General features: G+C 42.9%; 1 protein-coding gene across 2 annotated transcripts in view; it reads left to right on the top strand.

The window, feature by feature from the left end:
* The first annotated feature begins 2,048 nt into the window (after positions 1-2,048).
* CDON (cell adhesion associated, oncogene regulated) overlaps positions 2,049-7,431 on the top strand; it is a 156,010-nt gene continuing 150,627 nt past the window's right edge. For both annotated transcript variants that reach the window (XM_056542128.1, XM_056542125.1), the window contains exon 1: positions 2,049-2,282. The gene's annotated coding sequence lies outside the window, so the exon portion shown is untranslated. The remainder of the gene's footprint in view (positions 2,283-7,431) is intronic.

Here is a 7,431-nt window from a genome sequence, read left to right as displayed (position 1 = left end):
AACAGTGTTTTTAAAAACTTGTGGTTCTCTAGCTGATGCAAAACTACAACTCCCATCATACCTGTTGTATTTTTGCAAAGAGCCACGGGTTGGGGGACATTGGCCCTCATTTACTAAGAGTGTTGTGTGGGTTTCTTTGTGGGTTTTAATTCCCTACATTTTTTTTCACGGTATTTACTAAGGTTTCCCTACATTTTTCACTTTTCCCTACACTTTGCCTTTTTTTTTTTACACCTGCTCTGATCTGTCGGGTTTTTCTCAGCTCAAATCCACCACATTTTATGTGGAAACCTTAGTAAATATGTTTTTTTTTTATTTTTTTTAATGAAAATGTCGGGAACACGCCCCTTTTCAACGACCATGCCCCCTTTTCCCACTGGCCACGCCCCCCTTTTCGGGTTTTCTTAGTAAAATGGAGAGTTAGTCGGGTTTTTTCAATTCTGGCACAAATTCAGGTGCAAATTTTGGGGCAGACAGAATTTCTGGCGCAATGCGACAGAATCTGGCGCACAACCCGACAAAACATGTCAGGTTTGCAATAGTAAATGAGGGCCACTGTCTCCCAACCAGGGTGTCTTCAACTGTTGCCAAACTACAACTCCCAGCATGCCCGGACAGCCGAAGGCTGTCCGGGCATGCTGGGAGTTGTAGTTTTGCAACCCCTGTTTGGGAAACGCTGAGTTGGCTGTCGGAAATGCCAATTGGGTAGATTTCCCTTTCGGGGATCTGGAAAAGCTGCGTGACAACCTCAGAGTCTGTTGTATCAGCAGATGAAACAACCTAATAGGGTTTCCGAAACAGTCCATATCCGCTCTTAACTCCAAAAACAGACCTACGTTATTTGGCAATTTTCGGATTTACGGTTTCGTCCCGTAATAAAATTTATGTTGCAACTCTGACGTTCACATTGAGAAATAATCAGCAGCGGCGGGAATACGCCCCATTTCGATGACCATGCCCCCTTTTCCCGCCAGCCACACACCTTTTTTCTGGTTTTCTTAGTAAAATGGAGAGTTAGTCGGGTTTTTTCAATTCTGGCGCAAATTCTGGCACAATTTTGGGCGCAGACAGAATTTCTGGCGCAATGCGACAGAATCTGGCGCACAACCCGACAAAACATGTCAGGTTAGCAATAGTATATGAGGGCCACTGTTTGCCAACCAGGGTGTCTTCAGCTGTTGCCAAACTACAACTCCCAGCAATGCCAATTGGGTAGATTTCCCTTTCGGGGATCTGGAAAACTGGGTGACAACCTCACGGAGCCTGTTGTATCAGCAGATGAAACAACCTAATAGGGTTTCCGAAACAGTCCATATCCACTTTTAACTCCAAAAACAGACTGGCGTTATTTGGCAATTCTGGCGCAATTTTTGGCGCAGACAGAATTTCTGGCGCAATGCGACAGACTCTGGTGCACAACCCAACAAAACATGTGGGGTTTGCAATCGGGTTTGCAATAGTATATGAGGGCCTCTGTTTCTCAACCAGGGTGTCTTCAGCTGTTGCCAAACTACAACTACCAGCATGCCCGGACAGCCGAAGGCATGGCAAACACTGAGTTGGCTGTTGAAAATGCCACTTGGGTAGATTCCCCTTTCGGGGATCTGGAAAAGCTGGGTGACAACCTCACGGAGCCTGTTGTATCAGCAGATGAAACAACCTAATAGGGTTTCCGAAACAGTCCATATCCGCTTTTAACACCAAAAACAGACCTACGTTATTTGGCGATTTGTGATTTACCATTTTGTCCCGTATTAAAATTTATGTTGCGACTCCGACGTTCACATTGAGAAATAATCAGCGGCGGCAACAGGGGGGGTGGGGGGGAGTTGACTTTCCATCCAAAACATATGTTTTCCCCTCACTATTCCTGTTATCTTGGCTATTTCCTGCATGCTTGTTGCCGTGGCGACGAGAGGCTGGGCTGTTTACTAGGCCTCAGCTAACATACAGCAGGCATGTGTTGTCAATTTCCAAAATAAAAAAAAATGTTTTTTTTTTTTTTTAAACTATTTTTTTTCCCCTCTTTTTTTTATACAGAACAAACGAAGACAAGAAACCTTCCCTTCCGCCCTCGTTCCTCCTCTGTGTCTTCGTTTCAAAGCGATTTCTGGCTCTCGTTCCCCCTTCAGAGAAAGTTTCCTTGGCTGCTAAGCAAGAGTCACTGGGCAGCAAGCCCACAGCGGAGGGGCTGAGCTCTGGAGGAAGAGACCACTGAAGTATCTGAGAGGAACGTTAGTCGGACGAGGCTGCGACACGGGACGTTTCAGGGCGGCGAGGAGGTAAGTCACGTACGCCGAAAGATCGTTCGTGAATTAACCATCGCCAGCGTTGCTGCAACGCTTTTAAACTTATCCTGCAACTTTTTTTTTTTTTTTTTAACTAAACCTTTACTATAAAATAGATAACGTATTTAACCATATAGATGTAGCAGAGCTGGATGCGTATCGGGATAGTAAGTAGCTTCACCGACCATCTTATGGAAAAAAAAACAACAACACATTGTCACTAAGCACAGTGCATGGTGATATCGCAATGTGCCGATTTTTGTTTTTTTTCCATAAGATGGTCGGAGAAGCTACTTACTATCCCGATACGCATCCAGCTCTGCTACATCTATACGGTTAAATATGTTTTATTTTTTATATTAAAGGACAGGTTTGCAGTTGCGTTAGTCACTAAGCACAGTGCATGGTGATATCCCAAACGCAACTGCAAACTTGTCCTATAATATAAAATATAAAACATATTTATCCGTATAGATGTAGCAGAGCTGGATGGGTATCGGGATAGTAAGTAGCTTCACCGACCATCTTATGGAGAAAAAAAAAAAATGACAAATTGGGATATCGCCATGTACTGTGCTTAGTGACAAACTCCATATCAAACGTATCCTTTAATATAAAATAGATAACGTATAGATGTAGCAGAGCTGGATGCGTATCGGGATAGTAAGTAGCTCCACCGGCCATCTTATGGAAAAAAAACAAAAAATGACACATTGGGATATCACCATGCACTGTGCTTAGTGACAAACTCAACTGCAAACTTATCCTTTAATATGAAATAGGTAACGTATAGATGTAGCAGAGCTGGATGCATGTCTGGATGGTATGTAGCCGCACCGGTCATATGGAAAACCAAAATAATGTCACATTGTCAAATCACCGTTTGTTGTGCTTAGTGACAAACTCAACTGAAAACGTATGCTTTACTTTAAAATAGCTAACAAATTTAGCCATATAGATGTAGCAGAGCCGGGTGCGTGTCGGGATAGTAAGCATCTTCACCTGCCATCTTATGGAAAACAAAAAATATATAAAATGACACCTTGTCATATGACAGGGCGTTGTGCTTAGTGACAAACGCAACTGCAAACTTGTCCTTGACTGTGAAATTAATGATGTAGCTAACTGTATGGATGTAGCAGGGCTGGATGCGTATCGGGGTAGTAATTAATGTCACTGGCTATCCTATGGAAAACAAAAACAAAACATGTTGTGACATTACCGTGTATTGTGCTTAGTGACAAACTCAACTGCAAACTTATGCTTTTCTATAAAATAGATAATGTATTTAACTGTATAGATGTAGCAGAGCTGAATACGTGTCAGGATAGTAAGTAGCTTCACCAGACATCTTATGGAAAACAAACAAACAGATGACGCATTGTGATACCATCATGCACTGTGCTTAGTGACAAACTCAACTGCAATCATATCCTTTACTATATGATAGATAAGGTATTTAACTGTATAGGTGTAGCAGAGCTGAATAGGTGTCAGGATAGTAATTAGCTTCACCAGCCATCTTATGGGAAGTCAAATGACAATGACACTTTGTGACATCACCATGTACTGTGCTTAGTGGCAAACTCAACGGCAAACTTATCCTTTACTCTGAAATAGATAACATATTGAACCGTACAGATGTAGCAGAGCTGGATGTGTGTCAGGATAGTAAGTAGCTTCACCAGCCATTTTATGAAAAACAAAAAAAATGACATATTGTCATATGACCATGCATTGTGTTTAGTGACAACCTCAACTGCAAACTCAGTGTCAAACGTAATGTCAAATAGATAAAGTATTTAACCATATACAGTGACCCCCCCCCCCGACCTACGATGGCCCCGACATACGATCATTTCAACATATGATGGCCTCTCAGAGGCCATCGCATGTTGAAGGCAGCATCAACATACGATGCTTTTGTATGGCGGGGCCATCGCATAAACGGCTATCCGGCAGCGCAGACTGATTCAGCTGCCACCGGATAGCCGTTTACGGTGGCCCGTGTGGTCCGCTGACGATCACTTACCTGTCCTCGCGTCTTCTTCGGGATCCCCTGCATCATCGGCGCTCTCCATCATCGTCATCACGTCACTGCGCACGCCGTCCCGTCATCCAATAGGAGCGGCGTGTGGAGCGACATGATGGCGGCGACGGAGAGCGAGGATGCCGGGGAAGCAGAGGCCTTGCCGGAGCGTCGGGGACACCCGGGGACGCGGCGAAAGCGATGGAAGGCGACATCCCGGGCAGCGGTGACGGTCCGGAGAGGCGGGGACAAGTGAGTACAACTTCCTCTACCAGTGGTCTTCAACCTGCGGACCTCCAGATGTTGTAAAACTACAACTCCCAGCATGCCGGGACAGCCGTTGGCTGTCCGGGCATGCTGGGTGTTGTAGTTTTGTAACATCTGGAGGTCCGCAGGTTGTAGACCACTGTCCTATACTTTACATTGCACGGATCCCTTAACATACGATGGTTTCAACAAACGATGGTCCGTTTGGAACGGATTACCATGGTATGTTGAGGGACCACTGTATATGTAGCAGAGCTGGATGTGTGTTGGGTTAGTAAGTAGCTTCACCTGCCATCTCACGGGAAAGCAAAAAAAAACATTGTGATATCACCATGCATTGTGCTTACAGAAAAACTCAACTGCACAATTTGCAAACTCAACACTGCTACATCTGGCAAACCCCTTCTGTTAACTCTATATAAGACCAAGTCAGCTCAACATCTCACAAACTAGGCTTTAGTATATATATATATATATATATATATATATATATATATATATATATGACAAGGTCAGTCCACTATATGTAAGAAACTCAGCTCAGATCCCTTTGACAAACACATCTCTGCTTTGACATACAAAGCATTATGCATTGCTTCAGACAAACTCAGCTCTACTGTAGCGATCCATTAGAACTGTGACAAACTCAGCTCTACTGTAGCGATCCATTAGAACTCTGAGAAACTCAGCTCTACTGTAGCGATCCATTAGAACTCTGACAAACTCAGCTCTACTGTAGCGATCCATTAGAACTCTAACAAACTCAGCTCTACTGTAGCGATCCATTAGAACTCTGACAAGCTCAGCTCTACTGTAGCAATCCATTAGAACTCTGACAAACTCAGCTCTACTGTAGCGATCCATTAGAACTCTAACAAACTCAGCTCTACTGTAGCGATCCATTAGAACTCTGACAAGCTCAGCTCTACTGTAGCAATCCATTAGAACTCTGACAAACTCAGCTCTACTGTAGAGATCCATTAGAACTCTGACAAACTCAGCTCTACTGTAGAGATCCATTAGAACTCTGACAAACTCAGCTCTACTGTAGCGATCCATTAGAACTCTGACAAACTCAGCTCTACTGTAGAGATCCATTAGAACTGTGACAAACTCAGCTCTACTGTAGCGATCCATTAGAACTCTGACAAACTCAGCTCTACTATAGCGATCCATTAGAACTCTTACAAACTCAGCTCTACTGTAGCGACCCATTAGAACTCTGACAAACTCAGCTCTACTGTAGAGATCCATTAGAACTGTGACAAACTCAGCTCTACTGTAGCGATCCATTAGAACTCTGACAAACTCAGCTCTACTGTAGAGATCCATTAGAACTCTGACAAACTCAGCTCTACTGTAGCGATCCATTAGAACTCTGACAAACTCACCTCTGCTCCAACATAAATTTAGCTCAGCTACATCAGTACATGTTTGCGCTTTGCTGTCGTAACTATTCTGAACCACGTCGGCCCTATGGATAACAGTTTAAACAAGGTGTAAGGAATGAAAAGAAATTAAATCAACATCTTTAGTTAAACAAATACGCTTTTTTGACTATGTTAAAGGGGTACTCCGGTGGAAAGCATTTTTTTTTTTTTAAATCAACTGGTGCCAGAAAGTAAAACAGATTTGAAATTACTTCTATTAAAAAATCTTAATCCTTCCAGTACTTTATAGCAGCTGTATGCTACAGAGGAAATTCCTTTCTTTTTTAATTTCTTTTTTTGTCTTGTCCACAGTGCTCTCTGCTGACACCAGTTTTCCACCGGAGTACCCCTTTAAGTAGGGGCACGGTGCAGGAGAGCTGAGTTTGTTACAATTCAGATCGATATTAAAGGGGTATTCCAAGAAAAAACTTTATATATATATATATATATATATATATATATCAACTGGCTCCAGAAAGTTAAACAGATTTGTAAATTACTTCTATTAAAAAAACTTAGTCCTTTCAGTACTTATGAGCTGCTGAAGTTGAGTTGTTCTTTTCTGTCTAAGTGCTCTCTGATGACACGTGTCTCGGGAACCGCTCAGTTTAGAATAGGTTTGCTATGGGGAATTTGCTTCTAAACTGGGCGGTTTCCGAGACACGTGTCATCAGAGAGCACTTAGACAGAAAAGAACAACTCAACTTCAGCAGCTCATAAGTACTGAAAGGACTAAGTTTTTTTAATAGAAGTAATTTACAAATCTGTTTAACTTTCTGGAGCCAGTTGAGATATATATATATATATAAAAATATATATATATATAAGTTTTTTCCTGGATAACCCCTTTAAGCTGTGTTAGGGTGCATTCACACCACGTTTTGGCAATACGGCAGCCGGATCCGGCTGCCGTATTGCCAAAACGTGGTGTGAATGCACTCTTGGTTCTGTAGCTTGGATAAAAGGCTAGGGAATTAAACAGAACCTTTGCCCTGGGTATAGGAAATCTGAGTTATCTGCGTTTTTACATAGGACTGCTGAAGTTTTTTTTACCATCCAAAAGGTTAAATAATAACTTCCCCTTCTGCTCCATCTGCATAGCAGCGAGTTATTGTAACCCTACGGTCACCTACGAGATCTTGGAATTTATTTTTGGGGTCTTTTTTTTCTCGACGGATGCCATCTGGAGCGGGAAGAGTTAATGGCGGCCGACGCAGCCGAGATGGTTTCCAAGTCTCGCGGGGCCTGCGTGTATGTTTACGGAGATCATTTGGATTTCAGCCTCCGACTGTTAACCACAAAATTGCTTTATTTGTTTCCTTTAACAGTTTTAAAGTAAATTCACATTATATCGGGAAGATCCCGCGTACGCAGCGCCAGATGTGAGCGCGGCGGCGGTGCAGGGAGAACAGACACG

This window comes from Hyla sarda, chromosome 10 (assembly GCF_029499605.1).
Source record: "Hyla sarda isolate aHylSar1 chromosome 10, aHylSar1.hap1, whole genome shotgun sequence".
Lineage (NCBI taxonomy): Eukaryota > Metazoa > Chordata > Amphibia > Anura > Hylidae > Hyla > Hyla sarda.
The sequence above is the reverse complement of the archived record's forward strand: the minus strand, read 5'-3'. Positions and strand labels throughout refer to the sequence as shown.